Source organism: Impatiens glandulifera, chromosome 1 (genome assembly GCF_907164915.1).
Source record: "Impatiens glandulifera chromosome 1, dImpGla2.1, whole genome shotgun sequence".
NCBI classification, from domain to species: Eukaryota; Viridiplantae; Streptophyta; class Magnoliopsida; order Ericales; family Balsaminaceae; genus Impatiens; species Impatiens glandulifera.
Genome location: NC_061862.1, coordinates 57266478 through 57289531, shown reverse-complemented (window position 1 = coordinate 57289531; position 23054 = coordinate 57266478). Strand labels below are relative to the sequence as shown.

Below are 23054 nucleotides of genomic sequence, written 5' to 3'. Positions count from 1 at the left end.
TATTATGTATTTATATCTTTATTATTTTACACCCATTTATGTATTTATATATTTTTTAAATATGTAACTAATTAATAAAATCTACCGTCCAATAATTATTTTGATTTGTTTTTAAATAAGTAAAATCAAAATAATTAATTCATGGCCAAAAATCCAATTCAAACAATTATTTAGGATTAATTATTGTGATAACTATTTAAATTAATTAAGTATTAAAGTCAAAACAAAAAATAAAATTATTTGGGATAAATGTTGCACCCATTTATCTCAAAATAATTTTAGAAAAATTAAAGGGACAAAAATAAATAATTTATAATGAATTGTTGTATCCATTTCATCTAAAACAAATATTTATTTAACCCTAAAAATATTTTTTAAAATGGTAAAATATTTGCCATGTTTATTTTAATATTTTGTATATTTGAAAATATCAAAATTAAAGCCAAAAGAGTTTGGCTTTCTATGGCGGTGTAAAGGAGGTAAAAAAAGTGGATGTTTTCAGCATAATGGGCATCAATTAGGGTACCTTACCGGTTCGATATTTGGGAATTCCTTTGACCTCGAAAAAAATTCAGATTACACAATGCAAACCACTTATTGAGAAGGTTAAAAATTTGATCATAGGATGGTCTATGTTAAAGTTGTCCTATACGGGAAGAATTAAGTTAGTCAAGAAGGTCACGATGGGCATCATATGGTATTGGTCACAACAATTGGTTCTACCTAAAAAGGTGATGAAGGAACTTGATCAAATCATGAGAAATTTCATTTGGGGTAATCAAGGTAGAGGTAGAAAGAAGGTCAAATGGGATGATGTGTGTATGCCATAGGAGGAAGGAGGAATCGGTTTAAGGAACTGTGTTGAATGAAATAAGTTTATGACAGTAAGACACTTTTGGGATATTGAAAGAAGACAGGATTCCTTATGGGTTCGATGGATACATTTCAGATTTATGAAAAAGGAAAAGAGTTTATGACAGTAAGACACTTTTGGGATATTGAAAGAAGACAGGATTCCTTATGGGTTCGATGGATACATTTCAGATTTATGAAAAAGGAAAAGAGTGTTTGGACGTGTAAAATCAAAACAGATATGGATTGGTTGCTCAAAAAAATCCTGAAGCTAAAAGAGAGCGCTAAGAAGATGTTTGTTATTTGAATTTTAGATGGTAAAGGAACACTCTTTTGGCATGACTCATGGTTTAAAGAGACTCCAATCGTTCTTAAAGAAGACTTTGGACATGTGCGAATTTGAATGGACTGCCATGATGCCATTGTACAAGACATTAAGGAGGGTGAGTGGAACTCAATCTTGAGGCGCATCTCGAAGGTACGAGAATCCTTGACTATCTACATACTTTACAATTTAATGAGCATATGGATACTCGTGTGTGCAAGGTTGAACAATGTGGTAAATTTGTTGCTGGAATAGTTTGGGATATGATGCGAAATAAGGGCGATTATGTTCAACAATTTTATATTGTTTAGTCTTCCAAGATTATACCTAGGAATCGATTCATTTTATGGTTTTTATTTAGAGGGAGACTTAATACTCGTGATAAAATTATGAAGTATATGGAAATTCTAGATTCTAAATGTTTGCTTTGTAATGATATGGATGAAACCATTGATCACCTTTTTAGTTGTTGTCCATTTACCTTGAAACTTTGGAAGAAATTTGCTAAATCCTTGACATTGGCTAGCTTTCCAAGTGAATGGGGGTGTTAAGGAAGTGTCTATGCTTAAGGAAAAAAATGATAGATTATATTCTAATGTGTTCAAGTGTGGATTTGGTTCTATTGTATATCACATTTGAAAACAAAGGAATGCTAGAGTGTTTTCAAGAGTGAGTAGAAGTATTGATGAAGTGTGGGAAGGCATTGTGTATGATAGCGGCTCTCTTATGCGAACTTGGAGGTGTATTCCCGCAAGTGAGCAAGCTTGAAGTATATGACAAAGTCGTAAGATCCCTTATAATGTAGTCACTCAAGGGAGAAATTCAAAGGCAAGATAAAACTTTAAAATGTGTTTGTAATAATTCATTAGCTTGTAATTTGGATGTATGTTACTTTGGTTATCATTATAAATCATGTCTAGGTTTTGTCTAGCATGATACAAACAATTCATGTCGGGTTTTTCCCATTTTGGGATTTTTCATGAAATGACAATAGGTCGTTTTCCAAAAGAAGAAAAAAACAAAAGGGTGAAAGAATAATCAATTTCAAATAAACCCTTATAAATTTAATAAAAATATATATCAGTAATCCAGTGCAAACAAAACCCGACATTAGCGTACGATCTGGGTTGTTTCCCAGTCAACTTTGGATCTTAGCACCCAAAAAGTTTGGGATTGAAACATATTTCAACACCGAAGGATCCGCTGCAGCAGAAATTACTGTCATCGGTGGATGAGCGCTGGTTTTTCATCTAGCGCCCAAGAAGCAGTTGAGGAGAAGTGTGCGCGCATCGCATCGGATCAGCTAACATCTGTAAACCAGATCTAACAGATTGTCCATACTCCAACGGCGTTGGACGGAAGACTAACAATGCACGTCCCAGGATCAAAACGACGTTCTTTTAGTTGGCGATCATCTTCTTCGCCGCGACGTCAGAGAAGATAAGAACGAAGACCACTTTTGATTTATCAAAAGTGGAACTTTCTTCACAGTCAACCAAAATGACTTTCATTCTTGCCCTGTCTTTCTGTGCATTGGCCCAACCAGTTGGACTTCGTTCGTCCTATCTTCGTACATAATCAAATATGGAAGCTCTTCAATTACATCGAACCTCGCATGGATTTCTTTTTACCACAATCAACCACCCTTCCTTCTATTCTTTTTCCATAAGTTAAGCCGGCTAGCCAAAGCTTCTTGAATGACCAACTTTTGCTCATCCTTTTGGCCCTTTACTTTGAGTTCACCAACCGAAGATAGGGGAAGCTCTATTCATGTGAAAGATATGGCGGCTTTAGTGCATTGCACTTTTGATTAGAGTCAAACAATTTCTACCCAACGGGGATAGTTCAGATACTTGTGAACCCGTCAGATGACGAAAGGTGAAATGATCACCCTACTACGGTGATCATTTCTTCTACAAGAATAGGGATGATTCATCTTTGTTCCGGCCAACTTGAGGAATAATAACTAAAATACCATAAATAGATTTTGGCTGATTCATTCCACTTGGATGGATCAACCAACCTTGGGCATCTATAAATAGCCCCTTGAGTCGATCCGGAGGCAAAAGATTCACTCTTAACCTTCCAATCGTCGATATTTGGAAATATTCCATTAAAGCTTCAAGCTTTTGGATTTTTTAAAACTTGGATCTAAGCATCCCAACAGTTTCCCTAAGGTTTAAGGAGTGTTCTTCAATCATTGGTAATGATCCTAAGCTTGTATATTTACTATTTATGGTGTTTTATGGTTGAATATTTATCATATGATCATATAGAAACTATTTGGATAGGATAGAACCGATCAATCGATCTTAAAAATAAAAACCCAAATTTGAATTTGAATTTTTAAAATCTAAAAATCTGGTTTGTTGTTCTTGGGATAATTCTTTTGAATCACGGCCTAGAAAACATCTCAACATGATTGTAATTATGTTGGACAATTGTTTGGATCATGGTTGATCCATTCTAATCATGTTTGATCAAAATCAATATATTCAAAATAAAATAAAATTTTTGAGTTTTGATTTGGTCAAAACGAACAGTCAGTGTTCATGTTTTAGTACCAATCAAGTATATGGGATATAAGGAAGCTATTTGGTATCTCATTTCCCTTCAAAACAACTTTAAAATCAAAAACTCAATTTTTTATCACAAACTGTTTTAAAAATTTTGATCATCATCCAAGTTGATTGATACATTTAGATGATGATCAACATATTCTTGAGAGTATTGTAAAGCTACCCAAATCCTAGAATCAAATAATCCAAGCTAAAAAACAAATTAAAAAGTGAAACTTGTTGTTCTTGAGGACCGAGGCTTGTTAGCCTAAGACCGAGAGATCTGACCGTGGATCCTCGGTTCGAACTGAAACCTAAGATCGAGAGATCCGACTAATGTTCTTAGGATCAATGAAATATTTTAAAAATAATATTTTATTTTGAAAGAAAATTTATGACACAGAAATCGAGGTTAAAACTCTCAAACTTCGAGCTTTTTACGTAAACCGATGCAAAGAGTTTTTCTAGAGTTATAGATATATTTCAAAAACAATAATAATAATTTATATATAGAATAGACTAAAATATGAAATAAGGTATTTAATATTAATTATGTTACAAAATAATAATAATAACTTCTCTCTAAGCAATCCAAAATCCAAAAACAATAAAATTCTAGTTAATCTCTAAAAAAAATAAGTTGAAAGGTCAATCATTCTTAGCCTTTCTAATGGATTTTTAGCATCTGAATGTACCTCGTTTTATTTTCATCACTTATATTTGAGTTGATGATGCGTTTAGTCTATTATCCTATTTAGTCGGATCAGTTTTTCATCTCAGATTCTTATAATCCGAATAATACTTTTAATCATTGATGGGTCTTTTGCTGCTCATACCCTCTAATTGTGTTGGTGATCCTTTCTCGATTTTGTGTTTCTCCCTTCTTTGTAGAAAAAGAGATGAATTAATCGAATTTGGAGTTACTGGATTTGATCTTTCATATGGAGGATCACTTACATGTATCCTCCCATGATTTGTATAAATTTCTCATTATTTCGGCCATATTAATATGGTCCATTTTCACTTGTCAAGATCTTTTATGGCGTTACTTATAAACCTTCGGCTAAGGATAATTTTAACTCTCGCTCAGAATATTTAATAGAGATTCTTCTGACAGTGTTTCATTGGTTTGTTTAATCTGCTCTACTTCAACACTCATCGTTCAAGAACTGGGAGTTTTATTTTTATAAATTATTTATACAGTTTGATATCAAGATCATCCATTTTTTATTTTGAGTTTATAAATGTTATCTTATATTATTTACAAATTCATTTCTCATATATATATATATATATATTTATATTCTTATTTAAATTTAATTAAAATTAATTCATTATAAAAATAATTAATATTTCATATCCCAATAAACATAGAAATTGAATCACGATAATTATGAAGATTCTCGTGCGATGCACACGAATAAAAATATAGATAAAATAAATTTAATAAAAAAATAATAATGATATGTATTTAATGTTTGAAATTCTTAATAAATCACGAATAATATATTAAAATAAAAAAAATATAACACTCTCATTTCACATTATATTCACTTCGATAAAACAACTTATCTTCTCACATATTTCATCACATATTTTTTCCGAATAAACCTCTTATCTCGAAACCTTACACTTTCACTTTGGTTAACCAAATATTTAATTCATATTTTTTAATATTTAGCATCGTGACCTCACATTTTGGTCAATCAAATATTTGATTCACATTTTTTTAATTACTTTTAATTGATACCGGCCCATTATCCTTTGACAAACCACATCACAATCACACGTGTTAAAGAGTTGTACTTGTTTTGTTATGTTACAAGTTCGAAACATACATATAGCATTTTTATTTTTATTTTTAACTATTTTAAGTTTATAGGCGAGTCAACTAACAATCTGACCCATGTATCCATTTACTCTCACATATATATTCAAATTAACCAAAGTCTCTCGACCCGACAATCCGGACACTTTAAAATTTAAGCATCATTATATATATATATATATATATATTAGTTAGTTAACAAATTGCACTTATATTTTAAAATATCCCACGTTTATCAAATTTGGTGTTGAATTTAAAATATAAAGTGTTATTAGCCTAGTTAGTTAAAGGATTGTACTTGATTTGTTAGGTTGCAAGTTTGAAACATACATATAGAATTTTTAATTTTATTTTTAACCGTTTTAAATTTATGAACCGGTCAAAAAATCCAGAAAATTAAGCATCACTATATATATATATATTAGTTAAAACATTGAACTTATATTGTTAAAATGTATTGCGTTCATCAAATTTGGTGTTGAATTTAAAATAATAAGTGTTATTAGCCTAATTGGTTAAAGGATTGTACTTATTTTGTTAGGCTACAAGTTCGAAACATACATATAATATTTTTTATTTTATTTTTAACCGTTTTAAATTTATGGGTGGGTCAACCCATAATTTGACCCAGGTATTCATTTACTGTCACATATAAATATCCAAATTAACCACAACTCTCGACCCAACAATCCGGACACTTTAAAAATTAAGCATCATTATAACTCCGTTCTAACCAAATATCACACTTCTATCCATTATATATATATCCTCATTCTACACGTTTAGTAATCTCATTCATATTCTCATTACCTTATTTAAAACAAACATCAACAACAAAAAAAAAATTACTAATATATAAATTTGTACTTTATTTTATTATGTTTAAAATTAACATATAATTCATAAAAGTTTTTTTTATAAAATTATTTAAATATCTCAATCCATTAAAAAAAATTAAAAGCAATGTAGTATAGAAAACTTACATTTGCTTAAAATTAATTAAATATTTAATACGGAATTCTTTTATTTGCATAATAAATAGGTTTTATGAGGTATAATTTTATGAGTTTTTTTTTTGTGTCGTGGTAAATCCTTTATTGAATTGAATAGTATAAAAAAATCATTAAAATATTTTAAATTTCATTATTAATCAAACTAGCATTATTCCTCGTGGAAATGAACGGGATATAAAACAAAATATTATTTATATATAAATATTTTAAATAAAAATAATATCATTTAAATATTTAAATTGGTTTTAATTTGTAAAATTAAATTCATTCCAAATTTAATGTTACTAATTTGTAAGTTTATCGAGCATATAAAGTTTAAAAAACATAAAAAAAATATATAATGCATGCGGACCAATCATATAAATTGACAACATATTAGGTGGGAAGAAAAGTAATTTAGAAAAAACTACCAAACATTTAATTTTGGATCAAATTAAAAACAAATTAGTTTTATTTATTCAATCATCGTGGACGTTATTCAAACTAACATTCACGCTTCCGATTAATCTATCATTATTCGCGCACCACATATAATAATTACTTTTAGAGGGATTAAAACTATGGTCTTAAATCTTAAATATGAAATGTTAACATTTTAACTATTAGACAATTTATGATTGTTAAAATTATTTTACAATTTTGTGTATGTATATATATTTTGTAAGTTACACGCTGAATAACTGTATATATTATATAAAATTTTCATACTTATACTAAAAAAATATAATAAAAATAATTATATCTCTTATTCTAATATTAAATGAAAATATTTCTGTTAATATTATATATAATAAAATTACCTATATATCTTATATTAATTTTATTTATTAATTATAAGACACATTAAATAAATATTTTAAAATTATTGCAATTTTTATTGTTAAAATTTTTTGTTTTTTTTTTTTTATCTTTTCCGTGTGCATCCCACGTGAATTTACCAGTATTTATTATAATTTTTAACTCAAGTTGACATTCTCAACATTCGATTACACCTTTCGACATGATCTTAGGCTCTGAATCATCTTCCGTAGATGAACCTTAAAGTAAAATTATTTAAATATCTTAATCCATTAAATAATTTTAAGTTTGGGTATGTTTTTATAAATAACATATATTGATATAATATTTTGATGTATTTGAGTTCTTTTATTAATTTATGATAATATTAGTGCACTACTTTAAAAAAAATTAATAAAAATATTTGTATGCATACAAAAACATACTAAACCAAATTTAGTCGCTAGTTATTATTATTACTAGTGAAGGTATTCATTCAAGAATTTTATACTTCTTTTATTCCTTATTTTATAGAAATAATTTAGACTAATTTGGTATATTATTCCATTATTGTATTGAACAAATTTAGAGAACAACCTTATATGGCAACGAATTTGAACCAAATGTATTAAGCACCTTACACCCAAAGGTTGGGTCAGGCCCATGCGCTTAGGGTTGGGCCGAATTAGGCTCGTGCGCATATTAAGAATGGAAACCATAATATTGCATATAAATATGTGCTTGCTTATGCTAAGGAAAATCACTCACGAGTCTTTGGTTGTATGCATATAATGTGTTGCCTCCTCTTTTCTCTCTAGAGGCACTCATTTACTAAGACCAGACGCTCACGTCTTTAGTTTCACATAGATACGGTTAGACATATCATGGTTTTAATGTTCGATCTAAGATGTGACACAATCATGAGTTGTTTTGACACATCGTTGTTTCTTAAGAATCTATCGAAACTCAAGAGTGTATATTCAAGATTAAATCAAAGGATAGAAGGTATAAAATATTGTGTGTTTTTATTAACTTTTAAACTATTAATTATGAAAAATGAAAGATTCTGATTTTAAAATTTTGATTTTTCAATACTTCTTAGGGCCCTGGAAGATCTACATATGCCATTTGCATATGCCTAGTTTGGGAGATCATCTTCGCCTGACTAGCTCAAGCTAAGCTTACTAGTTAGTTTTAAGTTATATAAGTAAGGGTTAATTAGTTAAGAAAAAAACTCATTTATTTTATGATTATACACACAGGTCATGCAGCGCAAGAAACTCCATATTTTCTAAATACGAAGGTATATATAAAGATAAGGGTGGACATATGCAGCGGACTGAGACACAATGTATGAGATTGAGTGAAAGAGAGGAGAGAAAAACTAAAATTGTATAAATATTGAAATTATTATTAATAAAAGAAGAATATATATATATATATATATATATATATATATATATATATATATAATGTTATGTGTTGTCTATTTACATTATTGTCAAATTATAAGGTTATTAATAATAAATATATTTTAAATTAAATTTATATTTAAATATTTTTATGATATATATATATATATACTTATATATATTTTAAATCAAACATTCAAGTTATTTAACTTTTCTTTGGTAATTAATTAAAAAGTTATTTTACTTAAAAAATTAATGGACTAAATTAATGATTTAATTTTTTTTATAAAATATAATTTTCTTTTTCAAAAAAAAAAAGTTTAAAAAAATTTAATTTATTATATTAGATAAAATCTGTATATACCTTAGCATTAAATTTCCATTTAATATATGTGACATGTAATTTGAAATTTTATTTTTTTTTTTAAATTAAATTTAAATACGTTCTCTCTCCATACTTAAGTCACCTATACTTTTCAAATTTTTTAAATTAATTTTATTTAAATTTTAACTTTTTAACTAACATTTTTATTATAAATTAAAATAATAATATAATAATATTATAGATTAAAATAACAAATATTTACAAATTATTTAAAATTATCAAAATATAGAGTTAAATATATTTTTATAATTTGTATATTAATTATATATAAAATATAAAAATATTTTTTAAAATACAATCTTACTTCTAATTTTATTATAAAATATCTTATTAGATTATGTTATACAAAAATAAAATAAATGAAATAAATAATGTTTAAATAAATAATAATTAATTTTTATTTTAAAAATCTTATTAAAAACTAATAGATTTTCTAAAATTAATTTTTATCGTTTTATACTCAAAAAATAATTTTAGACTTATTAATTGTAATTGTATAATCTAACTAAAACCAATTTTCGGCTGACCTTTCATTAATAATATTGTTACATTTTTTCGACCATTTATAGTTTTATCATAGTTTATTATTAATCTTCGAATCTTTTAAAATATTATTTTTCTTATTAGATTTTGTTATAAATTTCTTATAATTTGATGAAAATAAATATTAATAATAATTATTTTTTTATTTAAAAACTAATATTTATTAGCATTTAAAAATTAATTGATCAATTTTTTGTTACCCAAATTAAGTTTTAGCCTACTACTTTTTTGACCTTATTTCAAACATTCTCTAGTTGACCTCATTATTAATTTTGTTGTCTCACTTTAGAACATTTTGTACCAACTTTTTATTCTATCTCATTACTAATTTTTGAGTTATTTTAAAAATTATTTTACCAATTAAATTTTTATTATAAATATATTATCATGTTATGAAAAACAAATATTAATAATGGCTAAATAAAAAAATAATTAAATTTTTATTTTAAAAAGAATTAGTAAAAACTAATATTCATTCGACTTTAAAAAATGATATGTATCCCCTCTTCTAGCCTAACGATAATAGGAGATTAATATTAACCCTAAGTTTTTAGGTTCGAGCCCGTCAAGTGGCAAGTTCTGCGTTTGGTTAAAAGGTTAAGTGTGTTTGCAAGCTACATACTTAATCTGTTGTTCCATTTTGTTTAGAAAATAATATTTATCATATTTTGACCACCCAAAATAAATTCTTGTGACATCACTTCAAATATTCATCAATTAACCTCATATTACTCGTTATTTTACTTCGAGAATTTTGTAATGACATTTTACCCTTGCTCATTACTAATATCCGAGTTCTTTAAGATGTTAAAGGTATTGACCTTAGCGGCCTAAGTCACCCTCATAAGGCTACCCTCGCAACCTTATCCTTTGTCCTTATGTTGATCACTCAATCACTTCTTTTTCCACTAAGTGATCGGCCTAGAGTTCCAGGCTCCAAAACACATATCATTACTTTCATTCAAATAAACTTATATTCCATCAAATAACTTCGACTATCTTATCATTACTTTTGTATTCCTTAATCCATCTCTCGTATTATTAATCTCGTGACTAACACTCACTCACTCAATTCGAACTATAATTATTTCAATCCTCAAATTCTAACACACACACATACTATTATATCTTATATTTCAAAGATATTATATAATGATTAAATAAAAATATAGTCAATTTTAATTTAAAAACAACTAATATTCTACCAAAATAATTTCTAAATTACTAATATTGTGACTTCTCTGTAAGTATTCTCTAATTGATCTCTCATTAGGCTTTACTTCGAGCATTTTGTATCGATTTTACCCTTACTTTTGATATTCCTCATACGATCTCTCATATTACTAATCTCGTAACTAAAACTAAATAAAATATATTTAAAATTTTAATTTAAAATAACTAATATTCCACCAAAATAAACTTCCACTTACTAATATTGTTACCTCACTTTAAGAATTCTCTAATTGATCTCACATTACCTCCTTTCGGGTTATTTGTATAGATATTTTTTACCTTCCCCATTTACGTAGGGAACATATGTCGCCTTCCTCGTCAACCACAAATTCACACACGCATTTATGTAAGGATTCACGTATGTATGTCATCACATCAAATAATAATTATTTTAATATTTATAAATTCGCATTAATTGAGACTGGACTCTAATTTCAAATATGAAATGTGAATATTTTAATCACTAGATTACTTGTAATTATTAAATTTAATTTAAATTTTTATGTATGTATATATTTATTTAATCATTCTTAATTAATAAATAAAATATATAATGAATAAAAAGATTATTTATTATATAAATAATAAATATGCAGAAAAGATATAAAATAATTTTTAATAAATTATTTGTATATTTGAAATAAACATTAAAGTAAAATTATTTTTAAAATATAATATATAATTATAGTAAATTAATTAAAAATAATTAAAATAATGAAATAATTGATAGAGGATATAATGAATAGTAGAAATTAATTGTATAAATAATAATATGAAGAGAAAATAAATATATATTTTAATAAATTAAAAAAATTATTTTAAATTAATTTAATAAATATGGAGACTAATAATATAAAAAGAGTTATTGGTGACTCTTCATATTATTTCATTTAATATTTATAAATTTGTATCACTTAAGACGTAAGTCTTTAGTCTCCACTATGAATTATGAACACTTTAAACAATTAGACAATTTATGATTTTTGAATTTAATTTAAAATTTATGTATTTATAAATATTTAATCATTATTAATTAATAATAGATAAAATATATAATGAATAAAAGAAAATTAATTAATTATATAAATAACTAAATAAGCAGAGACAGGTAATAAAAATAATGTTTTTAAATAAATTATTTGAAAATTGGAGTTAAAAACTAATATAAAAATATTTTTTAAAATCTAATATATATTATATTAAATATTAATAAAAAAATGTTAAAAATAATGAAATAATAGATAAAAAGATATAATGAATAAAAGAAAAATTAATTATATAATAATAAATATGTAGAGAATGTAAATTATTTTTTAATAAATTAAATTTTATTGAAAGACTAAGGTTTAGTTATTTTTCAATTTTATATATAATTATACTAATTTATAAAAATGTTAAAACAAGGTGAATATATAAATATGGAAAGTTATATATAAATAAATTAGTTTTCTAACCCAAGTCGACTCACTTGAATTCGTTAATCACAGCTTAAGTTGTAAATTTTTTAGTAGGGACATGTCATATTCAATTCTTACTTGGACGTACTTTCTTAGGCCCTAATTTCAGCCATTTTGAGTGTCCAAGATGACAAAGAATGTGAATGGAAGTTGTAGAGGACATATTTTCCTTTTCAAAAATCCAAAATCATCGAATTCCATTGAGAAACGAGTCCTAAGAGAATTTTTAAAGTTTCAATCACGTTTAGGGGTCTAATAATACCTCAAGGGTTCAAATATCCCCTTTTTTGGACAATCCATTTTCATGTAATCCAAGCTTACATCTTTAGGGACATCATCTTCCACTAATAATTGAATTCCAATTAGTCGGTCAAACACCTTAGCCGGTTGACCCGGGTTGATTCCCTAGTTTGACTCATTTTTTTGTTTTGTATATCTTCTACACATAATTGCAACAACAATATTATACTCAAAATTCATATTTTTCAAAACGAATGATATGAACGTGTTACGAGTTCTAGAACCGAGTCGTTATGAAAAATGGCATTTTGACCCATAACGAGCTCTAAAATGACCATTCAATATAATTTCTCCAATATCAATATTATACTCAAAGTTCACAATTTTTCATGTCGGTCATTTTAAGATACGAAGGCACTCGTGACTTGAGTATTTTTGAAATTCAACGTTTAGACCATTGTTTTCAGATTTTTTCGAGTCGGTTTTCAAAAGAAATTTTTATGTTTTTGTTCTTCCGGCCCAATAAACAAGCATGAGTGTTATATTAAACCGGATTATTTATTTGATACCTATGGTGTAAAAATGTGGTGTCTACATGTATAAAAATATTTTTTAATAAATTATTTAGAAATTTTATTTAAAGACTAAGGTAAAAATATTTTAAAAATCTAATATATAATTATATAGAGAATATAAAAAATATATATTTTAAGCAAAATTAATAAATTATTTTAAAATTAATTTAATAAATATGGAGAACTAATAATTAAAAAGACTCCTCATCTCTTTTAATTAATTTTTTAGTGGGTGACTTTTTATATATTTCATAACTCATTTGTATGATTCGCGGGTTACCGGATTATTTAACCCGGTCCGTTCTGTCGCATAAATGGGTCGTGCCCTGTGGTGCGAGGAACCCGTTAATTTAGAGCTTTTTAAACTTAAGCGTTATTATTATTATATATATATATATATTTAATAATTATTAATGAAGTAAACAAATCTTATAGTATAATCATACTTTTTACATTAATATTGTTTAATGTAGATAATCACAGTTATAAATAAAATGAATGTTCTCTTAATAGTTGGAACTTGATTGTTTTTTACTAAATGATGTTCGAATTTTGAACGGTAACATATAAATTTCAATTATCACAATTTTAACTACTTAAAAATTTCTCACTAATAAATGAAGTCTTATTATTCTAACATAATTATTTTTTCTTAACTAATTTACCACATTCCGGTAATCAATAAATTATTTACCGGAAAGATAAATTTTCCACTTTCTAAGCCTACATATTCCACCCCACTCTTCTATTCCAAGGCAATGGAACGGGACTTCTATCTTTCTATACAAAGCGGGACTTTATTATCAACTAACTAAAACTAGTCATGTGACTTCGCTCTTAGTTACACTAATCTTCCTCGAATCTTAGAACCCAACATCGGGAAGTTCTTTACTCAACTTTAAATAAGACATTTCGTTGCACTTAAATTACCTTAGTGAAGAGGTGCTCTTTATTACCATTGAAGAGGTGCTCTCTATACCATTGATGTCCATTAGCTTTGATATTATTGACTGGATCTACTACTATCTCATACTATGAAATATGGTTTGAATCATCTTGATAGTAGCTCCATGAATTTTATAAGGCATTCAACCGTATTTCGCGTATATTTCGAAAAATACTCAATTTTAAATACAAATATGTTCAAATTGGTAAATTATATACAAAATTACTTTATTACGAACTTTTATAAAAAATATTAAATCTATCTCTTTTCAAATTTTCTCAAATCTTTTTTAAATTGCACATTTTTAATCATTCAATCAATTTTGACAAATTAAAATGCGTAAATCTAAAACAAAAACTCTCAATTAAAAAAACATATGTCTCAAACCACTTTAAATATCATTTTCATTTACAAACCTAACAAATTAATCGCCAAAATCCATCTAGGCCGATATTTCTACAACCATAATATTTTCTCTTTCTGAAGAATAAAAAAACGAAAATGATACGTTAAAATAAAAGACAGACATTTTGTTTATTTGAGAAAAATATCAAATGACTAAAATTTTTGATAGTTCGAGTTCATATGAAACAATTCAAAGTTCGAACCACATTTGATGAAACGATCTAGTTTTAGTTTCAAAAAGCAATTGGGTATTTTTATTTTAAAAATATTAGAGTATTTATTGATCGTTTGAATTTTTATTTTATTTTATGAATAATGTCATAACAATAAGTAAAAAAATAAGGTCTAACAAATTAGAGAATGTCAGAAAGAAAAATATAATTTCAAAATATGATTTGTGATCTAGTCCGCCAACAATTAGTTTCCAAAAAATAAATAAAATAGTTTTGAGTTTATGCTTACTTGAAATATTATTTGTTTCAAGAAAATAAAATTTAGTTCAATTTGATAATGTCTTATTCTAAAAGGGCCCCTTTCACTTGAGAGCAGTGGATAAACTATTGATCACTCACTCTATTTTCTCTTTCTCTTCACACAACAATCAACAATGGAAGCTTTGGGGCTAGGACTTCCGCTTTCAACTAGCGTCTCACATCGAGACTGCAGTAGTAGTAAGCTGAGTTGCACCACTCATTTCGGTATGACCTGTTTTAAGAACCTATTCCCAATTAATCTTCTGTGACGTTAAACTTCCTAGAACTAACTTACTTTGTTTATTCATTCTCAAAATAATTTACTTTAGTTTTCATTATTTTTACTTTATTTTTTTATTATATTTAAAATTATTATTAATATATATATATATATATTAAAATTATTATTTCTATTAAAATATTAAAATTATTATTTTATAAATTACATTATTTATATTTTGATGTATATATTATATTATTATTATTATATTTCTGATAGATATTTTAAATTAGTGTTTTTATTAAATTTTATAATTATAATTTTAATATATATAATATATTTAAATTTCAATTATTATTTATATAATAAATATTTACTTTACATCCTCATAAATAATTGATAAATACTAATATATTTAAAATATTTTAAACATAATCTATATAATAAGTTAATAATTTATAAAAATAATTACTATCCTTCTTCTCTAAATTATTTTATAATTTTACTCAATACATCTTTGAGTATTTTTTGTATAATCTTTTTGGTCACACACCCCATAAATTATGTTTTCCTTGAGCTATTCATTTCAATTTGAATACACAGGCTTTTACTTCATTAGTTTTTATTTTGTTTCAAATTTTATTAGGAAAAAATTATCATATTCTCTCAATCATATGTTATTTAAAAGGTACAATATTGATTTTTTTACCATATCTCAAATTCGTTAACACTATATTTTAGGTTAGGTTTGTTCGTATTATAACATTTTTAACTTATGATATTATTATTGTTTCTCAAATCTATAATCTCGTTATTTTCCACTTTATTTGATAATATTTTGAACTATGTGTTTTTTTATAAACTTTTAAAAATAGAATGAAATGTTATATAAATAATAAGTAAAAGTAAATATATATTAAAATATAAATAATTAAATTTATAAAATAATAATTTAAATTATTAATTATATATATATATCAAAATAAGAATAATCAAACTTATAATAACAATTTAAATATTTAAAAAATAATAATATATATAATAAATTTAAATATAAATAAATTAAAAAAAATTAAAATTAAAATAAATAAAAATAAAAAACAAAAGTTGAATAGTAAGTAGATTAGTTGGGAATGAATGAAGGAATTAGGTTAGTTTAGTTTAGGAATTGGTTCCCTGAGTATAGGGTTGTAAACGAAATCGAATCGAAGCGAATATTACTGTATTCGATTCGTAATCGTGAAACTATTCGATAATTCAGTATTCGTATTCGAAATTTTTTCGAATAATTAACGTGATTCGTATTCGATTTTAAATTGATATTCGTATTATTCGATCCGATTCAGTATTCGATTCGATTTTTTTTAAAACATATTTATACCAATTTATTTCGAAATTTGAAAATTAATATTTTTACATAATATATAACAATATTAAATAAAATTACCTAATAAAAATTAAATAATAATGTTCAAATTACGATTTCAATATTCACTCGCAATGCAAACCATTAATTAAAACTTCCCGCGTAACATAACATAAACAATAGTTATTAAAAGAACATTTCATTAAGTGGTTTGTAAATCCAATAACAAATATGTAATTAGAGCTTAAATTGTTAAATATATATATATATATATATTCTAAATGATATACAATATTTAATAGTCATATTAGATATGGAATTACAGCTGGTCAAGAAATACATGGGCGGAGAGAAAATGACTCACCGGAGAAATCACTGGAAGTAGTGTCGAGTGGAGAAGACGACGAGCGGAGAAGAAGAACTACATGGAGGCGGCGGCGGACGACCGAAGTACGTCGACTAGAGAAAATAAGAGATGAGATGGAGGCGGTGGTAGGTTTTTGAGTAATTAGCAACATAATGACTAAAATGTGAGTTTCAAGTTTTGAACCGTAAGAAATGTATATATGTCTAGGATTTTAGAATAATATATTTATAAATTAAAATTATAAACGGTATATATATATACATGTATATGTATGTATATAGAACAGTTTCCCAAACTAATCTTGTTTGGCGTTACTTTCCCAAACTAACACTAGTTTGTTCATTTATTTCCAAACTAACCTAGTTTACTATTTAAACTCAGTTTATTTATTTATTTATTTATTTTTACATTTCAAATTTATTATATATATATATATATAGATATATATATTTAAATTATTATTTATATAAACTAAATTATTTATATTTTGATATATATTTTAAATTATTATTTTTATAAATTTGATTATTTATATTTTGATATATAATTTAAATTATTTTTTTTATAAATTTAATTATTTATATTTTAATATATATATATATATATATATTTACATTTCAAATTTATTATATATATATATATATATGGCAGTATGATTTTCATCCCCATAAATTTATTTTTTTTACTATTCAAATTATTATTTATATTTATTGGGTTGTCTTTTATTAACATAAATTTGACAACTTTTCATTCAAATTATTATTTATATTTATTGGGTTGTCTTTTATTAAAATAATTTTGACAACTTTTCATTCAAATTATTATTTATATTTGTTGGGTTGTCTTTTATTAAAATAATTTTAACATATAATTTTACAATAAAAATTTTATCAATTTTTAATGTGTTGTATTCCTAACTTAAGGATTGTAAAAAAATATGTCTTAAATTAATGAATCATTAAATATTTATATTAAAATATAAATAATTAAATTTATAAAAAAATAATTTAAATTATATATCAAAATATAAATAATTAAATTTATAAAAATAATAATTTAAAATATATATCAAAATATAAATAATTTATTTTATATAAATAATAATTTAAATATATATATCTATATATATATAATAAATTTGAAATGTAAAAAAAATGAGTTTGAATAGTAAAATAGGTTAGTTTGAGAAGAAATAAACAAACTAGGTTAGTTTGGGAGAGTGAACGTCAAACAAGGTTAGTTTGAGAAACTGTATTCGCTAATATTCGATTTTATATATATATATATATGCAAATTGTTTTTCCCACCCCTCCCATATTCCCAACCCCGCTTCACTCTTTAATTAATTCAAAAATGATTTATTTATCCTATCACCTTTATATATTTATATATTCTTATTTTATTTATTTAGTTTTATTTATTTAATGATTAAGTTTTTTTATAAATATAATTAATTAATTTTTAATATTTGTAACTTTATTTATTTAAATTAAAAATACAAAATTTATGTATTTTTATATTTTAATTATTTAAAATATATTAAATATTGAAATGTGTACTAATTTATAAATATAAATATTTAATATTTTATTATATTAATTATATATATATATTAAAATACTTATAAAAATTATTATTAAATAATAATTAATAATTAGTCTAATCCATAATATTTTAATTAATAATTTTATATATTAATAATTAGTCAAACATAATATTTTAATTTTAATTAATAATATTATATATTAATAATATTATATATTAATAATTCATTCAAACATAATATTAATAATTATTATATTTTTATAAATAAATTACTCTATTAAATACTAATTAATAAATTAATCTAATCATAATATTTTACTTAATAATATTATATTTAATATATTTTAAATAATTATAATATAAAAATAATAATATTTTGTATTTCCAATTAAATAAATAAACGTTAAAAAAAAATAAAAATTAATTAATTAATTATATTAATAAAAAAACTTAATATTAAATAAAATAAGAAATGTAAATATATAAAGGTGTAGAGATAAATATGTAATTTTGGATTTAATTAAGCAGTGAGGAGGGGGTGGAAATATGGTGGTAACAGTACCTCCATACTATATATATATATATATATATATATATAGTATTAGCGAATACCGAATCGTATCGAATATCTTGATTTTGTATTCGTATTTGTTTATTAGTCGAATCGAATCAAATATTTTTATTCGAATTCGAATCACAAAATTACAAATACGAATATCAAAATTCGAATACGAAATATCGAATCAAAATTATTTCATTCATTTACACCAGTACCTGATGCAGTTTACCCAATTGCAGCAGCAGCAGCCAATTTCCCAAATGTATTCACTTCCTTCTTTTAACCCTTTTCGCTCATGATCATTTCCCCTTTGTAGATGTATTCGTTGAATCTATATAGGATTGTATTTGCTTTACGGGTCACATTGGATTTGGGGTACGGATGCAAGCTGTAGAAGAAGAATATGATCTGAAGCAAGTGAGAGACATGGCTTGCGGCTAGAAAGAGATGGGAAGCTTTGGTAATCTCCATTTAACCTAATTAATTACTAATGTTTTGTGTTAAAATCACATCACTGCCTCCCATTTGGACTAAGATGTTGGAATTCTCAAGAGACCTTGCAATTTTTGTAGAGAAATTCAATTAAGAAGGTGTATAAATCTAACATGCAAAATTTGATTGCTTAATATTTCTGCCTTATTACTTAGTTTTGGCGTTATTTGTAACTTTATTTGCTTAATTGATACACGATATAATGTGTGAAAAGAGAGACTTTTCTCCATTTGGATGGATGGATGAATATATTTGATGATGGGAAAGAAGCTTATTTTTTTTTATGAACTTGCATCAAAGTCTGCTTTAACTTGGAGGATCGGTTCATTTGCTTATTGAAATTTAAAGAATGGTTCAAATTATTATCGTAGTCTTCTTTTTGGTTAAATTCGTTAATATCTTGTTATGTACTTTATAAAGAAATTGTACAGAGGGTGATTGTGATCCAATATCTGCAGAAATTGTATAGAGATTATTTGAGAACTTAGTAAAGTTAACCAAAAATGACAACGAGAGGTAATTTGAACCATTTTATGAGTAGAGCATGTCAAACCAATCCAACACAAAATGAATAAGCAAAAAGAGCATTTATATAAGTTAAGGAAAAAAAAGGTAAATTGTATCCTTGATAATGCATAAGAACAGATGAATCATTAATTCAGTATATTGGAAACCCAAGGTAAACAAAGGAAACATTTTACTTTTTTCTTGTTTTTTGAATATATTTCCTTTATTTCCCCTAGATCAGAGAGGAAAAAGTAAAGTTTTTACACCAAGGGAAGCTAGGTTAGGCCATTCAACTGTCTACAAGGCGTTTGCTAGATGTAACGACCAGCAACAGAGCATAGAAGGTCAAGAAATTGCGTTTTCTCTTGTTATGTTGGACCTTCTTCTTTCTACACTCCTTGTGAGGATTTCATATGTTTATTTGTTGTCTCTCTTTGCTTTTGATGCAATATCATCTTGTAATTATGATTTTCTTTTTTGTAGGCATGGTTAAAGGATCAACATGGATTCCCATCTTTGACGTTGATAATAGATTCGATATGGGATCTCTTTCTGGAAAGATAACAAATTATGTGATGGGTGTGATAGAGTATCACTCTTTTTAGTTATATTTCTTGAAACATTCTCTTCAAATATACTTTTATGAGAAAACATATTCGAAAGCATATATTATCCCATTTAGAACACTTCTTATTTTTGTTTCTGAATTCACTCCCGAAACAAAAACATGTTGTTAATCTGTATCTGATTGAGTTTAGTTTTTAACGTTTTGGGGGTATGGACTTGCTAGATTGGAAATACTTAGCTTCATTAACTGATGTGGTAAAGCTTTAGGATCTTATCTTATCCCCCACCCATCATCACTGGTTTTTCAAAAGAGAGCCTAAATCTAGCGCCTTAACCGGCTCAGCCAAACCATCGTTGTTATTTATTTCATTCCAATGTACATCTTATAAACAATTAAACACGTATATAAGAACAAATAAATGAAATGGATGGATTTTGGAGTCTTTGTGCGAGCCGTATGCGGTGAGAGTCGCACGTACGGTAACAAGGGGGGTTGCTCGTCTATACGTGTAGTGTGGTGGTTGGGCCTACCCACCCTATTTGTTTCCATGATCTATGGTCTACTGGAGCTACCCACTTCGATCATTAACTAAGATTTTGACCGGATACGAAATCACTAGTGCTCGATCTAGTGTAAATTCTGCTTTGGGGCCAACCCTTACTCTACCATTATTATAGGGGTATGGGGCTCGAGACAAAGAAAAGATCAAGGCAGCATATCAGTTTTTCCTTTATACTTTACTTGGATCTGTTTTTATCCTTTATACTGATTTGAACCCACGCCCTTTCGGACCAAAGCGTGGACCAAAGCCTAAATCTGGCGCCTTAGACCGCTCGGCCAAACTGTCATGTTGTTTACTTGTATCCTACAGGTCAATTTGTATCAAATGTTGAGGAAAATTCCCATTTATTGTTTCATGCGAAGGGTCTTAGGTGAGTTATTATTCCTTATATTTTCATAGTCCTTGACTTAGTCTTTATTGGTTCATTATTTACTTATTAAGGCGCACCCGGCACAATGATGGCTTGTGAAAATCTCGTTTGTTAGCACATCTTCAAAACCTAAAAATATTCTATGATATGGTTTAAATAAAAAAAATAAAAAAAACTGATTTTCCTACTAAACGTAAACTTGGGCAGCCTGGATTTGACAAGTTCAAGGATTTTCAATTATACCCAGGAATAGCTAAATACCTTGAGCTTTGATCCTACAGATTTATCTCTTGCGGCTTGTGAGCTATTGTACAATGCTGGGTACAAAAACCTTCTTTGGATTCAAGGGGGACTCGAGGCTGCTGAAGAAGAGGTGAAATTTAATTGGGAAAAAGAATATATGTTATTTGTTCTTTAACCGATTTCTTTTTCTTGTTTGTAATAGGATCTCCAAAGAGATGGGCCTCAGCATTTTAAATTTGCTGGGATAGGTGGAGTTTCTGAGTTTCTTGGGTAAAGCCTACAAGTTATTGTTGTTGTTTTTCCTTCCTTCATGCAAGTTATCTTCCATATCATCTATTACTTTGTGTTTTTGGCTGACTTTTCTTTTAAATACTAAAAAATGATAATCATTGGCTTTGTTGGTAGTTGGACTGACCAACAAAGGGCTGCAGCAGCAAAGGAAGGATGGGGTTATCAATTGTTTTTATCTGCTCGACTGGTTTGTAAATCTTTCTATTGTTTTCAGATATGAGAAAAGCGAGCTAGCTAGCTTATTGGATTGGATTTGAATTTAGGTGATGACTTATCGCATGCATGCATTCAATTCTTGACAGATTGGAATATTTCTTGTTGCTGATGCCTTGTATATTGGTTCTCAACAATTTGGTCCATCTTCAAGATATAAAGACTCATTGAAATTATTCCATGTAGGATATCAAAAAGTGTTTCGTCCAGCTGCTACTGTGCTGTCACAATTTTGAAATGTAGATAAAACCACTCCCAATGCCCATTTCACTATTTTTATTTTCATATTGAAATTTTTCTATCTCACATCTTGTACTATTTCATTGTGATTGCTTGATTGAGGGAGCTTATACCATAATGGCCTCATTGTTTTGCAGGTATTGATGAAAAAACCATTCTATTCATTATTTCATAAAAAAAAAATAGAGATAATTTAAAATTGATATTAATTTAAAATCAAGAGATTATTTGAATGTAAGAATTTATTTAAAAAACTATTATTATTTATATATATAATTAATTTTTATTTATTTTATTAAATAATATTTTTTGTTTTTTTAGTAAAATCTATTGTATGTAAAATTAAAATTATTTTATATACTCTAACAATCTTAATATGTAAATATAAATGAGTATTTAGAGAGAGAGGGAATTTGGGTGAGGAAGATTTGTATCACTTTCATTGTTGGAAAATGTAAAAGTGGGAGGAAAAAAGAGAAAAGAGAGAAA

At 26.0% G+C, this 23054-nt stretch overlaps 1 pseudogene; it reads left to right on the top strand.

Moving 5' to 3' along the window:
* The first annotated feature begins 683 nt into the window (after positions 1-683).
* LOC124928853 lies at positions 684-22703 on the top strand (annotated as a pseudogene).
* The last annotated feature ends 351 nt before the right edge of the window (positions 22704-23054 follow it).